This window comes from Protopterus annectens, chromosome 17.part0, assembly GCF_019279795.1.
Source record: "Protopterus annectens isolate FY-2018-M chromosome 17.part0, PAN1.0, whole genome shotgun sequence".
NCBI classification, from domain to species: Eukaryota; Metazoa; Chordata; order Ceratodontiformes; family Protopteridae; genus Protopterus; species Protopterus annectens.
In genome coordinates this window covers 152,711,114-152,728,103 of record NC_056751.1, presented here as the reverse complement: position 1 = coordinate 152,728,103, position 16,990 = coordinate 152,711,114, and the positions used below count along the sequence as shown (strand labels likewise).

Below are 16,990 nucleotides of genomic sequence, written 5' to 3'. Positions count from 1 at the left end.
CTCATTTTGGTTTCTATAGCTTGTGTGTTAACTCAAGGTTCCCTTAATTTGCTGTTAATAGCAGCCTGCATTTAAACTGGAACCTGTGTGTTGAGAGACAGCCTTACAAGACTATCTGCAAATATATAGAGCTGAGTATATTTTTCTGTATTATAGAGCTAAATTGTTGCTTAGATATCTGTTGTCTTACTGTTCTGCAAATATACAGAGATCAGTATATATTTTTTTGGTTTTATAATTTGCACTGTGATTCCTCGCATCTCTGTTGAAATTGTCTCCCCCCCCCCCGTGTTCTTGGCTGTAGTTTAAATTTGGTGGCTTTTGCAGTGCCCTCCCCACTGTAGATTTGATATAGGACACTCCCCCAGTCCCATCTCTTTACCGCATTCTACCTAATAAACCCTTTCTGCACTTGCTTTTAGTCCTTTTTAATTTAATTACATTTTTTCAAACTGTGTGTGGACTAATATTGCTACATACTCAAGTGTGCCAGCTTGCACTGCATGTGAACTGTTTTTACTACTGTTTTTGCTACTTTTCTGAAAAAAAAAATTGTAAGCCTGTTTCCTACCTTTCCTGTAATTAGTGTTCCAGATACAGATTTGCTGTGTCCAGGACTGTTTGTAAGCTTCTGAGCCCCCCAGGCCTTTCTGTGTTGGAGGGAAGCCTTCTAGCTTATCAGTGGGAGTGGTAAGCATTAGGTAAACTGTCTACCACATAAGGAGTGGTTCTGGCCCATAATTTGTAGTTATTGGCCATTTGGGAGTCTTCCATCTCTCTCAACTTTCTGATTTGAAGGCCTGCATTTGCACTTGTTTTTGTCCTGTAACTCCTGGGCCCATCTCATTTGCTCACTCAAAAAAAAAATTATCTGCTTTTACTGTATTTGTGTTTCTTCCTACTTTATTTTGCTTTTGTGTCATCTTAAAAGTACTCAATTGTATTTATTACTGCTTGGTGTAACTCATTCTAAGCCTTTTAGTTTAAGCACTTGGGCTTCAGACCAGTTGTTTTACATTAAGAAGGTTTGTGGTCTGCACTGTAGTGGCAGAACAGGTAGCTTACATCCTTCTAAGTTGGGAACTGCTGATTGAGGGCTCAGTATCTATTATTCTAAAAGTGTATTAATTCTCTTTTAAGCACTTGGGCTTCAGGCCAGTTATTTTACATTAAAAGGGTTCGTGGACTGCACTCTTGTGGGAGGAGAGGCTGGACTCTGCCCTTCTGAGCTGGGAATTTCTGGTTAAAGGCTTATAGTGCCTGCATATTTGAACTGCTTCTTACTGAAATTGGTACACCTTATTTGCTGTAGCATAGACTAGATCCAGGCCTGCTGAATCTAGCTTTGTTTGTATGCTTGTTGTTTGTTTGCTTGTTATTTCCCTGAAACGCTAATTCCACCTAAAACACGGCTTTTCAGTGCTTCTGTGGATCCCTAGTGATATCTGCATTGCTTAATGTACTTATTTCCTTGTTTCACTTGAAAGAAAGTTACTGTTTGTCGTTTTTGCATTTAAGTTACCTGTAACACATTGCATTTAACTTACCTGGCACTTGCTCACTAAAGCAATTATATAAGTCAGCACTAAAAAATTAAAAGCACTACACCCTCCCAAACACCCCTTGAGTACCTTGTTCCTCATTGGCCGTTTTTTTCAATTATAAAGGAATTCCCAATACTATTCTAGCATGTCCAAAGGTCAGTTGTCAATCTCCTCTCCGGTCCAGCTGGTGAATCTGGGAATCTTGAGGCAATGTTACAACTGCCTCATGTACACAGACAACCCTCTCCTCCTCCCAACAAATTCCAACACATGTGAGAGATGCAACCATATAGCCAAACTGGAGGCTAAGCTCTCTCAACTCAGTACTGGCGTAACCAGTCAGGAGGAGAAGGAAACCACACACACTACAATTCCAGTCTCACATAGACCTATCATGACAGCAAACCAAACACATAAATACACAAAAACATACTCGGAGGCTCTAAATAAAAATTTGCCTAAGCAGCAGAGACCTCCAAAACAAACACCCAAGCAACCGCTACCCCAAAACAAAACACGTGCAACACATAGCTCACAAAGCCAGTGTGCTGAACAGTCACAGCCCTTAAGGCTAAACAACACACCTGATACACTTGTAATAGGTGACTCTATCGTCAGGCACACTGACGTCCCGCTCACCAGGCTGAACAAGGAGAAGGTCACGGTGAGCTGCCTGTCGGGCGCTAGGATCCGCGACATAACACAAGCACTCAGGTCACTCCAAGGCAAGTACAAATATGACTCAGTCATTGTCCATGCTGGTGTGAATGACCTGAGAAGTACCTCCCTGGACTACATGAAAAGAGACATAGAGGAGCTCTCTGAGCATGTGGTCCAGGCCGGTATGACCCTGACCTTGAGTAGCATCTTCCCCTCACCAAGAATGATGCCACAATATGAAGACAAGATGATCAATTTCAACAACTGGCTTAAGTATTGGTGTCATTCAAAGGGAATCCAGTGCCTGTCAGCCTGGGATGACATGCACGACAAGCCACGATGCTTCGCTAGGGACGGCTTGCACCTGTCACCCCTGGGCTTTCGGATATTGGCAAAGGCTCTTTCTACCCCCATAGTGCCTTTTTTAGGCAAGGCTCAAAAGACAAACCCACCTCCATAGGTATCACAAGGGATAAGAAACTAAGAGTAATGCTACTCAATGCCAGAAGTCGAAACCTCAAGATGCACGCACTCGAAACTCTCCTTAGCATGGAGAACATCAATATCTGTGCAGTAACAGAAACCTGTTTCAAGGCTCCCGAGAGCACCCCAGCACTACCAGGTTATACCTCATACCATGCTTTTTGGCCCCAAAACTTGGACTGAACCACAAAAGGAGGAGGAGTATCAATATTCATCAAAGATGCCCACACCGCCAGGTTGGTGGCACAGTACGAAGCATCAGAGACTATCCATGTGCAAATAACAGTGGGTAAAACAGCCTTCCAGTTTATAGCCTGCTACAGACCACCCTTCCAAACCCAGGAACCCCACTTGGCCTTCCTGAGAACACTGGAAAATATGAAGGTCTCTCCAAACACCATTATACTGGGCGACTTCAACTACCCAAACATAGACTGGGAGCATTACTCTAGCTCCAACACCCTAGCCCAAAGGTTCCTAGAATTTATAAACACAAATGCTATGGAACAACTTGTTACCACTCCCACAAGAGGGGAAAACATACTGGACCTGATCATCACCAACATGGGGACTCTATGCTCCAGACCAGAAGTGTATCCCTCACTGGTAAGATCAGACCATAAACTAATCTCACTGGATATTCACATGCCGACCCCACCCCCTGCCCAGAAAACCACAGTGAAAACTTCTCTAAAGCAAATTTCACACTCCTCAAAACCAAGGTGGAATCCTTCAAAGCCCCCGTGCCTGTGGAAAATATGGCCCAGACCGCAGAATCCTTTATAAATGCATTCTATGAACACCTTCAGGAATGCATGGATCATGCAATCCCAAATAAAACCAAGACCCAATCCTCCAAAGGCAAACGTCCTGTCTGGTGGACCCCAGCCATAAACAAACTATACAACAGAAGGAGGAAGCTACTACATGATAGAGCAAAATCCCCAAAAGGGAAGGCATCTCTGATCAGTATTAGCAAAAAACTACGGGCACTCATAAAATCGTCTAAGGCCAGCTTCGAGAGAAAAATTGCACAGGACACTAAGGATGATCACAAGGCTTTCTTTAGTTATGTTAGGAACCTGGGTGGGAATTCCCAGATATGCTCAGAATTAGTCCAAAATGACAAAAAATACACCGAACCCACAGACATTGCCAACATCCTAGCTGACAGGTTCAGCGCAAACTTCTCCTCCCCCTACCCACCAAAAGGGCAAATATCTATCCCAGCAGAGTGCTGCCCCCCTGACATCTCATATGCTCAGGTAAGAGCTGCCCTCTCCAAAGCAAGAAAACACAGCATCAATGGGACCAGATGGTGTCCCAGGCTGTGTCCTACATGAACTCCAAGAAGAGCTAAACCCAAACATAAAACTACTGTTCAGTCTCAGCCTTACTACAGGATATGTACCCAAAGAGTGGCGTACAGCAACAGTGGTCCCACTCCACAAAGGTGGCGCCTCAGTGGATCCAGGAAACTATCGCCCCATAAGCCTGACTAGCTTGGTCTGCAAAGCTATGGAAAGGATCATCATGGACCTCATAAATAAAGATATTGGGGACCTACAGACACTGGATCCTACCCAGTTCGGCTTTGTGAAGGGCAGATCCTGCCTCTTAAACCTGGTTGATTTCTTTGAAACAGTCACCAAGGCCATTGATGAGGGGAAGGTGGTCCACACAGCCTACCTGGACCTCGCAAAAGCCTTCGATACAATACCCCACTCGGGCATTATAGACAAGCTCACCAGCTTAAATATAAACCCCTATGTCACTAGATGGGTTGCAAACTGGCTCAAGGACAGAACCCACATGGTTAGAATTGCTGGAGCCATGTCAGACTCCAAACCAGTTACAAGTGGCATCCAACAAGGCTCAGTCCTGGGACCTCTCTTGTTCGGTATATATTTCTCGGAGGTGCAGGCCAACATGGAAGGACTGTGGCTGACCAAGTTCGCAGATGACTGCAAACTGGGCGCCATAATCGACTCTCCAGCCGACACAAACATCCTCCAAAAGGGCCTCATAGAAACATACAACTGGTGCCAGAGCCATGGCCTCAAGCTAAATGCCAAAAAGTGTATAGTCATCCCGTTTGGCAAAAGCAAAGTGCCCACAAATTACCACATAGGTGGTAATCCATTAAGTACAAAAGAAGTAATTAGGGACCTGGGGACCCAAGTTGATAGCAATCTCTCATTTGACAACCACGTTGCCAAAGCGGTTAGGAAAAACATTTTATATAGCCCACCTAATCATGAAGGGATTCACATCTAGATCAAGGGAGGTCATCATGCCTCTTTACGCATCCCTCATCAGGCCCATAATTGAGTACAATGCCTCTTTTGGGATTTACCTTACCAGACACCTGCAGCAACTGGAAAGACCCCAAAAGTACCTCACCAAGAGGATCAAAGGGCTCAAACAGATGCCATATGCTGCCCGGTTAAAGAAACACCAGCTCTACTCAGTGGCATACTGCCTCCTCAGAGGTGATCAGTGCCTGACGTATAAATCCATGTCCAACCCGGAATTAATGGACATGCTGCACCACAGAAAATCCAAATCCCATCGAGCTACGCGCTCGAGAGACTTGAACCTCAGCACTGAAATAAATAGGACATGCTGAAAGGACAGATTCATAACCCAGAGGCTCCCTTCACTCTGGAATAAAATCACAGTCCAGGTTAGGCAGAGTCCCTCATTGACTCTCTTCAAGAGGAATCTTGATGAGTGGATGGAAGATCGTAGGTTTACCCCGGGTATCACTTCTGTGTCACTGTTAGACAGAGGCACAGTATACTAACCTCAAAAAAGGGCATAGCAAAATTAATTTAAAATGAGTGGCGAAAGCCAAACACACTCTGGCTAGGCTTATAAATGCCCTAGGGCAGATAGCCTAGTATGAACCTATGAACCTATAATTAGAAAAAAGAGTTTTCATTTTGTTTTTACTGATTGTTTTTTCAGTGACCTTATCACTCATTGTTTTAAAAAAAGAAAGAAAAATGCACAGGTTCTGTTTTGTATATGCTGCCTTTCCCTGTATTATTGCCAGAAAATAATTGATTAATAAGAGAAACAAATGTACTCAGATTCACATATACACATGCATAAATATATAAATGTATGCTCTCACATGTTTACATGCACACACCCTCATTTGCACACACACAAATGTATGTATGTTTCTACATGTGCACTTTTATTGTAAAGATAAGCTGTTATTAAATTCCCTTCTCTCCATCCCACACAATGAATAAACAAGTATTCCACAGCCTGAGTTGAAATAGTTGCAATATTTGCAGTTTTCCAACCATTTCTTTTCTAGGATAAGCAATACAGCCTCATCTCTTGCTAAAAAAAGTTATGTTTGAGAAGTTGGTATTCCTTATTCCTTTATCCAGCATTTTATTTTCTCCTCCCTTAAGCCTTCCTATAATCAACAGTCACTATTTCCTTACAACCACTTTAAATTGCAATGTTTTCCTATTTAACCAAAGTCTGATTAGTGGCCAGAAGAAAAGTAAAAATGTATCTATATTTTGATACTATTTATTTCTTTGTTAATTGGTTTCTCCAGATAAGTAGTGGCCATTTTCAGTGTATGTCCAGGGAACTGCCATGTCCTTATCAAGGATATAACAGAATTTCAGTAACTTAGAGCCAGGACCATGGTACAGAGGGACAGAACCCTGACTATGGCCCTGGCTGAATTTATGGCTCAAATATCAGAGGTACTGGTACTGCAAGGATGGGAGTACTCATCCTGGGGGTAGGATGTACACCTCATAGGTGATCTCCGGCAGAAGCTGGAGACATGCAGGGGACAATGGCTTCAGTGAAGCAGGACATTGGCTGAGTCACCACAGAGGTGGGATGATACACTAGACATAAAAAGTGTACACACCCGTGTTAAAATGCCAGGTTTTTGTGATATAAAAAATGAGACCATGATAAATCATTTCAAAACATTTCCCAACTTTAATGTGACCTATAACCTGTACAATTCAAATGAAAAACAAACAAATCTGTTAGGGGAAAACTATAAAAAAATAAAAAACGTACAATAAGCTGGTTGCATAAGTGTGTAAACCCTTAAACTAATACTTTGTTGAAGCCCCTTCTGATTTAATTACAGCATTCAGTCTTCTTGGGTAGGAGTCTATCAGCATGGGACATCTTGACTTGGCAATATTTGCCCACTCTTCCTGCAAAAGCACTCCAAATCTGTCAGATATCGAGGGCATCTCTTGTGCATGATTTATATCATAACTTCGAATTCGCATAACATCGAACGGTCATAACCTCGAATGTGCCATTCATTGAATTATATATTATATATTAATATTATATATATATATATATATTATATATATACACTAATTATATATACCAACTCCGAGGTCGCACTACAGTGAGGAAAGGGCATATTTACTGATCCTCATTGTAACGCGATCCCACAAGTATAGATTCCATGAACAGCACATTCAAGGTTATGGCTGTTCGATGTTATGCAAATTCGATGTTATGATATACACCCTTTGTGCACAGCCCTCTTCAGGTCATCCCACAGATTTTCTATTGGATTTAGGTCTGGGCTCAGGCTGAGCCATTCCAAAACTTTAATTTTCTTCTGGTGAAGCCATTCTTTTGTTGATTTGGATGTGTGCTTGGGGTCATTGTCATGTTGAAAGGTGAAATTCCTCTTCATCTTCAGCTTTCTAGCAGACACCTGAAGGTTTTGAGCCAAAAGTGACTGGTATGTGGAACTGTTCATAATTCCTTCCACCTTGACTAAAGCCCCAGTTCCAGCTGAAGAAAAGCAACCCCAAAGCATGATACTGCCACCACCATGCTTCACCGTAGGAATGGTGTTCTTTTGCTGATGCAAAGTGTTGTTTTTATGCCAAACATACCTTTTAGAATTGTGGCCTAAAAGTTCATCCTTGGTCTCATTAGATCATAACACATTTTCCCACATGCTTTTGGGAGACTTGATGTATTGTTTTGCAAAGTTTAGCCAGGCTTGGATGTTTTTCTGTATAAAAAAAGACTTCTGTCTTGCAACCCTACCCCATAGCCCAGACATATGGAGAATACGAGAGATTGTTGTCACATGTAGTAGACAACCAGTACTTACCAGAAATTCCTGCAGCTCCTTCAGTGTTGCTGTAAGTCTCTTGGCAGCCTCCCTCACCAGTTTTAGTCTCATCTTTTAATCAATTTTGGAGGGACATCCAGTTCTTTGCAATGTCACTGTTGTCCCATATTTTCTCCACTTTTTGATGACTGTCTTCATTGTGTTCCATGGTATATCCAATGCTGTGGAAATGTTTTTGTACCCTTCTCCTGACTGATACCTTTCAACAATGAGATCCCTTTGATGCTTTGTAAGCTTTCTGTGAACCATGGCTTTTGCTGTAGCAGGCAACTGAGTACATGTCAGGAAAATCCTACTAGGACAGCTGAGCTTTATTTGCGGTTATTCAGAGTCTCTTTATTTGATGGCAGGTGTGTACCCAAGAAGACTGAATACTGTAATTAAATCAACAGGTGCTTCAACAAAGTATTAGTTTAAGGGTGTGCACATTTATACAACCAGCTTGTACATTTTTTTATTTTTTATATATTTTCCCTAACAGATTTGTTTGTTTGTTTTTCAATTGACTTGTACAGGTTATATGTCACATTAAAGTTGGGAAAAGTTTTGAAATGATTTACTGTGGTCTCATTTTTTATATCACAAAAACCTGGCATTTTAACAGGGGGGTGTAAACTTTTTATATCCACTGTATGTCAGCATGTCCACTGCATGTTCATCCCCAGACAGTATGGTTTCAGGTAAGGGAGGGACCTTAGTGCATAACAAAAAAATATATTCTGAGCAACAAAATGACACTGTTCTGGGTTGCCTTGATCTCCTCAATGGCTCTCAGCATGGGTCAGAAAAAGACTATAATAGGAGGCTTGTCATGTTCCCTACACCCAGTCAATGAGGAGAGGGTCCCAGGAGCAGTTAATGGTCAGCTGGGATATGGACTAAAAGAATTTTAAAAAGTATTTAAATAAATTAGGTGATAAAGATGTAGAATTTAGTACACACTGCAAAATTATGTTTATAAGTCAGTGATGTATTCCAAATACAGTATTTAGTAAATACAGAACAGCTGAGTAAGACCTAAATGGGAAATGCGACAGGTATGAAACACAAGACACAGACAGGAAATTACAGTTTAACAACTACATAATGTACTGTATAATACAACTGTATAAAAGCAATAAGTTAAAATGCTACAAGTACAGCAGAATGAAATATATCAGTGAGTGTAAGGAAAGATGGCATCTATGGTTAATTAGTATACACCACAAAATTAAGCAGTGGATTGCTTGACCAAAGCCTTAGGAAAATGAAGCAGGGGCCATTGGCAGAGAAGAACAGTAGTTGCAAGGCTCTGTACAAGCTTCTCAAAAAATATGATAACAACAAGTAAACAGAGGGGACTTAAGTCAATGTACAATAAAGAGGGATAAAAAACTGAAATCTGCTCAAGCAGTAGAGATGTGAAGTGGTGGAGGTAATGAAATAAGAAAGGAACATGAGGAAAGAGTGTAAAACAGTGCCAGTCCCAAAGCTATTGCCAAAAACTGAGATTAACTAAATGTAAAAACTACAGTTTGCTTAAAGTAAAACCCACAACTCTACAAACAATGCTTACAAAACAAAATGGATGGGATTTATTGATGTAACATGCATTGAACAGTGAATGTTCGCAGGGAAATACAGATAAAACACATTATATATGATTCATACATAATGGACTAGCTGTCTTTATGAAAACATATGTGTCTGACTACCAAGTTTGCTGATTGTGCATTGAACATATTCAAATAAACAGTGTAACATGAATAATACTGCTAAAAAAAAATAAGTCAGAAATGTTGAGAGCTGTCATTGACATCAGACAGTGTGTTAGAATGCAGGAATAAGAGTTCTCAGCCATAAGGATGGCCTTCAACTGCCAGCCTAACAGGTGTACCATAGTCAGCGTTGTTAGATAGTATAGACATAAGTCATCCCCTGATTGCATAAATGACCATTCAGACACAGTTATGTGGATGTATGACAATATGCCTGTGCACAAAGCTCACATACATACATATATGTATAGGCAAGCCATTACATATTCACACAAATGCATACAATGGTGTAGTGTAGCCTGCACACAGCAACATCCCTTGGAACCATTAACCAGCACTATTAATGCAGGTACACAGATGGACTGCTCTTGTCCTATCATGCAGGAGTGGACTGTACTTCATATTTCATACAGCACATCCCAGTTGGACTGCATAGTGTAGAAAGACAGTAATGCCATCCTCTGAGTACAATGTCCTACTGAGGTGTAAATGGTAGTCTGTATGCAGAAATAGGTAAAAAACCTTAATGCGGGTAACATAGATTATGAATTGTTCTGCCCAGTCCTTCATTCCAATTGACCCAGATTTTCGCACAGTGCTGTACAGCTTAGGCCCTGGAACTGAATACTATGCTCACACACACCTTTATGTAAATGTGTGTGCCTGTATGTTTAGCCCATTGTTAGTCATCATGTCTGTCTATGCCACCTCACTCTATTGCAAATATATTCTGGCTCTACACTCTCCACACAAAGCCATTGTACAGTCTTGGGTACTTAGGCTGCTATGTTGTGCAATGTGCACCCTAACTGAAGATAAGAGTGCATCAGGAGTGTTAGTACACCTGACACAACAATGGGCACACAGTATGTACAGCCCTGAAGTATGCATATGCTACCCAAGCACTCCAAGTATGTTATCCAAAGTGCTCAGGCTGTTGTACAATGCAGCCTCATACTTAACCTCTTTGGAACCCAGCACTGCACGCAAGGTACCATTGTTATAGTGGATCTATAGTCTGTTGTTTTATGCACCTTTGCATATTCTGGCCAGTGTGATAGGTGCTCCCAACACTATGTCTCTGCAAAGTACTCAGGCTTCCATGGTGGCACTGTGTCTTGTACCATCCTCACCAAGTCTTGCATGTGTGACCAGTATACTAATGACATGTGCAGCATAAATAATTATTAATCTTGATGTAGAATCCTTTTCTAGTGATCACTTCCTTTTAAGGGTCATTACATGTGTGTACTCATGCTCTAATTAGCTGTTCCTTTCCAAATATTGCTTCATCTTTACACGTATTCCCAGATGCTAACCACTATCTCATTTACTCTGCAGTGACTGTTGAATTACAGTTAACTGTGGTCCACTTCATTTGTTCTTTACTTCCACTGGGTTTGATGATTTCTCACTGTGCATGTGTGTGTGTGTGTGTGTGTGTGTGTGTGTGTGTGTGTGTGTGTGTGTGTGTGTGTGTGTGTGTGTGTGTGTGTGTTCCAGCACTTTTCATATGCACTCATATTACTTCAGTGGTATTTCCAGAATTTGTGACTGGTTCTCAGTGTTTCTGGCTCTGTTTTATTCATTCATGTTAATCTTGAATTCCAGAGACTCTCTGCAATGCTTCTTGAAAGCACTTCACTGATTTGTCATGCACCACTTTAATAAAACACACAAACACCCAAAGACCTTTGACGATCTTTATTATATACAAAAATAAATGGAAACATGAAACTTTATTGAACAGAATACCAAATCAAATCCTCATAAATGAAAACATGTTGTAAAAGAACATGAAATGCATAACCAGTAAGGGCAGTGTAATCGCTCACCATAGGATAAGCAAAGTCCCTACTTGCTCAATTATCATTGCACTAACAAGGCAGAGTTCCAGCTCACCTTCAGCATTTCATCACCAATCTATACCATCAATTCAAACACCTCCCCCATCAACTTTACCCCCTCAAATCCTTCCCCCAACTATCCACCAGAAGGGGAATAGAAGGGGGGCAAGCCTGCCCCTCTTCTCTGCCCTACATGTAAAAGCATAAAAGAGGGAGGGCTGGGAGGGCAGCAAGATCACACCAAATGTGAATCCTAACAACTAGAACCCAATCCAAAACCCTACAGGACCCACCCCCACTCCTACCTCTTCCTCCATCAGCTTCCAACCTAATTACCCTTTGCTTGCTCAGTCCCCTCAACTCACTATCATATTACTTACTATTTTCTTATGTCCCAACTCCCTCCCCCCTCTCCCCTAAAGATGTGCCATGACAACTTTTGTCTGTTCCCAAACTTCATTTGTTATGCTCCACTTTAATAAAACACACAAACACCAAAGACTTTTGACAATCTTTATTATATACATAAATATATTGAAACATGAAACTTTATTGAACACAATACCAAATCAAATCCTCATAAATGAAAACATGTTGCAAAATAACATGAAATACATAACCAATAAGGGCAGTGTAATCGCTCACTGTAGGATAGGCAGCATTCCCCCACTTGCTCACTTATCATTTCACTAACAAGGCAGAGTTCCAGCTCACCTTCAGCATTTAATCACCAATCCACACCATCAATTCAAACACCTCCACCATCAACTTTATCCCCTCAAATCCTTCCCCCAACTATCCACCAGAGAGGGAACAGAAGAGAGGCAAGCCTGCCCATCTTCTCCACCCATCAACCTCCACGGGGCTGTTCCCCCTTACACCCTAGCCTCACTAACTAAACCCCCTTAAAATAAGCCCAAATTTAAATTAAACAAATCCAGACCAAATTCACTGAGGTGAACCCCATTTGCCCTATACCACATGGAATCCCTATCCTCAAACTCAACATGCCTGATTGTACTCACCCCCATTCCCCTCAACTGCTTTGCCAATGTAAAATTAACATACTTCCTAGCCCTCTCAATTGCAGAAAAATTATTTGCCTCCTTCCAAACTAACCTAGGAATAATCTCACACCAAACCAAGCTAACTGAAGGATAAAGTTTCTTTAATGCCAGACAATCAAAACAAATATTATAAACTAACTGCTTCTTTGGAATCTTACCCAAATCATTCCCCCCTAAATGAATCACTAAAAGTTGCGGAAATCCCCACTGACTTTGCAACAAGGTAAATACCTGCAGTATCCAGCTCCACCTCAAACCTCTAACACCATGCCAGGTAACCTTCAATCCGAAATGTTGCAATCCCAAATTCATGTCATTGCTTCTAACAGCAAACTGCCTAGCTGCCCAGTAAACAAATGAATGCCCTAAAATGACAATCCTCTCCCCTGAAAAAACAAAAATTAATCACAAATAGATCCACCAAACTTATCTAATGTAAGTCAAAAATACATTGGAAGAACACTGCCCCACCCTCTTAATGGCATCAATCAAACTGCCTCCCTTCGCTAGATCAAATGCTCTATCCATCCTAAAAGAATGAGAAGAAAACGTACCCCCTTCCAAACCCAAATTGAGAAGAGCCCTGCTCATAATCAAAATTCAATTGCTGACCTGTTAATGCTCTACCACCTAAACTCCTTAGCTCAACACTTTCTGGAATTCATAAACTCCAATGCCCTGGATCAACTTATCCACACCCCCACCAGCGGCAACAATATCCTAGACCTAGTCATTACCAACATGAGTGACCGGTGTTCCACACCTGAAGTCAACTCCTCATTGGTCCGATCCGACCATAAGCTAATCACCCTTGATATCCACATCCCGCCCCCACCCCCATTAAGGAAACATGCTTCTTAAGACAGAAGTGGTGAACTTCATGACACCCATGCAGATGGACAATACAGTCCATGCACTCTATAAGCACTTACATGAGTGCATGGATCGGGCTATCCCAAACAGAACCAAGACGCTATCCTCCAAAAAAAGGAAGCCAATCTGGTGGTCCCCTGCCATAAACAAACTGTACAACAGAAGGAAGAAACTGTTGTAAAAGAGAGTAAAATCCCATAAGTGGAGGAGCTCCCTGGTCAGCCTCAGTAAGAAGCTGAGATCCCTTATAAGATCCTCCAAAGCTAGCTACGAAAACAAAATCACCACTAATTCCAAGGACAACCACAAAGCATTCTATAGCTATGTCAAGAATCTCAATGGCAACACCCAGATCTGCTCTGAGTTACAGCACAAAGGCACGAAAATTACAGAACTGACATTGCCAACATCCTGGCAGATAGGTTCAGTGCTAACTTTACCACCCCTCTCACTCCCTATAGGGCCCATATATATACAGGAAGAATGCAGAGTCCCTGTAATCACAGCTATGCAGGTAAAAGCTGCACTCTCTAAAGCCAAAAACACAGCATCCATGGGACCAGACAACATCCCAGGCTGCATTTTACATGAACTTCAGAACAAACTAGCTCCCCGCTTAAGCACCATGTTCAATAATAGCCTCACATCAGGCTTTGTGTCCACTGAATGGTGCACAGCAACAGTTATCAAACTCCACAAAGGGGGAGCCACCACTGATCCTGGGAACTATTGACCTATTAGCCTGACCAGCCTGGTTTGCAAGGCCATGGAACATATCATCATGGAACTCATAAAAAAAGACATTGGTAACCTCTGGATCCCACCCAGTTCAGGTTTGTGAAAGGCAGATCATGCCTCCTGAACCTGATTGACTTCTTTGAGGCAGTCAACAAAGCTGTAGATGAGGATAAGGTGGTTCACACAGCCTATCTTGACCTCGCCAAGGCTTTCAACACCAGCCCCCATTCTGGAATTATAGCTAAACTCACTAAACTAGGTATAAATCCCTACGTCACAAGATGGGTTGCCAACTGGCTCACTGACAGAACCCATAAAAGTTGCAGACTCCAAATCTGACCTCAAAGCAGTGACAAGTGGAGTGACACAGGGTTCCATCCTGGGACCTCTCCTGTTTGGTATCTACTTCTCTGAAGTACAGACTAACACAGAAGGCCTCTGGCTAATGCAGTTCATGGATGACTGCAAACTAGGAGCCATAGACAAGTCCCCAAATGGTGTGGACATCCTACAGAAGGGCCTCGCTGAGACAGATGCCTGGTGTCAGAGCCCTGGCCTCAAGCTCAATGCCAAAAAGTGCAGTGTCATCCCCTTTGGTAAAAACTCTGTACCCCTGAACTACCACATAGGCAGCAATCTACTTAACACCGAATGTGTGATAAGAGACCTTGGGACCCAGGTGGACAATAGTATCTCCTTTGATAGTCACATTGCCACAGTAGTCAGGAAGTCCTTCTACTTGGCACACCTCATTATAAAAGGGTTCTCATCCAGGAAAAAAAGAGGTCATTGTTCCCCTCTACTCGATACTCATTAGACCCATTATAGAGTACAATGCCCCTTTTGGAATGTATCTCATAAGACATCTGCAGCAGCTGGAAAGGCCAAAGAAGTACCTCACAAAGAGGATTACTGGCCTCAAACAAATAACCTACACTGACCGCCTCAAAAAAACTCCAGCTTTACTCCGTAGCATATCGCCTACTCTGAGGTGATCTCTGCCTAACATATAAAGCTATGTCAAACCCAGAGCTGCTGGACATGCTACACCTAAAGACATCCCAATCCCTCCGAACTACACGCTCTAGGGACCTAAACTTTGTCACCACAATAAACAGGACATGCTGGAAGGATAGATGCTTGTCCCAGAGACTTCCCATACTATGGAACAGGCTACCCATCTATGTCAAGCAACGTTCTTCATTAGCACTCTTCAAGAAAAATCTTGATGAGTGGATGGGAAATAGGAAATACACCCCGGGGATCACTTCTGTGGCTCTGCTCAACAGTGGCACAGGAAAATAACTTTCTTGGGTGGCGTAAGCCAGGGAACCTTGTTGGCTCTGACCACACACACTCTTCTTCTGGTAACTGTCTCACAGAATTATCAAAATCAAGCAATGCCCTACCGTAGGATTTCCTTGTAGACACCGCCCATGACTGTAGCACCAACCCGCTGATCACTCCTGCCCAATCTGCCAAATCTCATCTGGTAACACCATGGGGTCCTTTGCAGCTGATAGAGCCATCTACCAAAATCTGCAAAACTGGAAATGAGAAAGGCTGTCAGCTATCTCATTCTTTACCCCCAGTACATGCACTCCTGTAAAAGAAAAGTTAATCAACAAACTCTGCAACACTAACTTATGAAGAACTAACAACAGTCGCTCTGATTTGGCAGTTTTACCCTGCAACACTCTCACCACCGCAATGTTGTCTGAATTAAACACTACTCTCCTACCCCTCAAATGATCCTGCCATACCACTGATGCAGCCCAAATCAGCATAAGCTTCAGAAAGGCCACATCCCATTTCCACTCGTCAGTCCATTGCAAAGGCCATGGTACTAAGAACCATTGCCCTGCAAAATATGCCCCCATACCCATACCCCCAACTGCATCTGTAAACAGTTGTAACTCTTCGCTGCCCTACCCAATCTTTCTCCTAAAATGTGATCCCATTGAACTGGTGTAGAAATTGTGACCACAATGCTAAGTCCTCCCATGCTAACTTACTAACCTTTACCCTTTGATGCTTACACTTCCTTCCTTTCAACAGAAATCAAGATCACAATCAAATGTGAATCCTAACAACTAGAACCCAATCCAAAACCCTACAGGACCCACCCCCACTCCTACCTCTTCCTCCATCAGCTTCCAACCTACTTAACTCTTGCTTGCCCAGTCCCCTCAACTCACTACCATATTATATACTATTTTCTTATGTCCCAACTCCCTCTCCTCCCTCCCCTAAAGATGTCCGCGACAACTTTCGTCTGTTCCTAAACTTCATATGTTTAGCTAAGTCTATGTTCTCAGCTTTAAAACTTTCTTTTTTTTGACTTGCTCAGTCATATCTCTCTCCACTGCTTTATAGCATTCCTCCTTGTTATTTCCTGAATACAACTCCTTTCCTCTCCCTTGTGGATAGGAAATGAAGTCAGTCCCATCTTGCAGGTTTTCACCAGTTCACTCTTATACAAGTAAAAACTTCAAAGCATTTGCATGTACTGTGTGTGGTTTACACACTGCTTTACATTAGCTCCCATTTCTATCTCATTTTGAATTAGTATATTTTTTTCTTTTCCTAATTCAGTCATGTAAAGTACCTTGGGCCCAAAGGACATCTTCCTAGACTGGCATTGCAGGTCACCTGGAACCTTCAGAACTGGACTCCTTTTAAGTTAATATCTGCATTTGCCTTACTTGACAATGTCCATTTCTACTGTACCTGAATGTACGTTGTAAACAGTGCACATGTGATGTTAATGTCTCCATGCTGCTGCATTTGACTCTTCACTTAATAGTCATTTGCTGGCGTGTACAGCAGTATATGGGGAGATGTAATGTGACAGGAC

General features: G+C 42.1%; 1 protein-coding gene across 1 annotated transcript in view; it reads left to right on the top strand.

Annotated features, from left to right (window-relative positions):
• LVRN (laeverin) overlaps positions 1 to 16,990 on the top strand; it is a 1,030,506-nt gene that overhangs the window by 878,962 nt on the left and 134,554 nt on the right. The window lies entirely within an intron of this gene.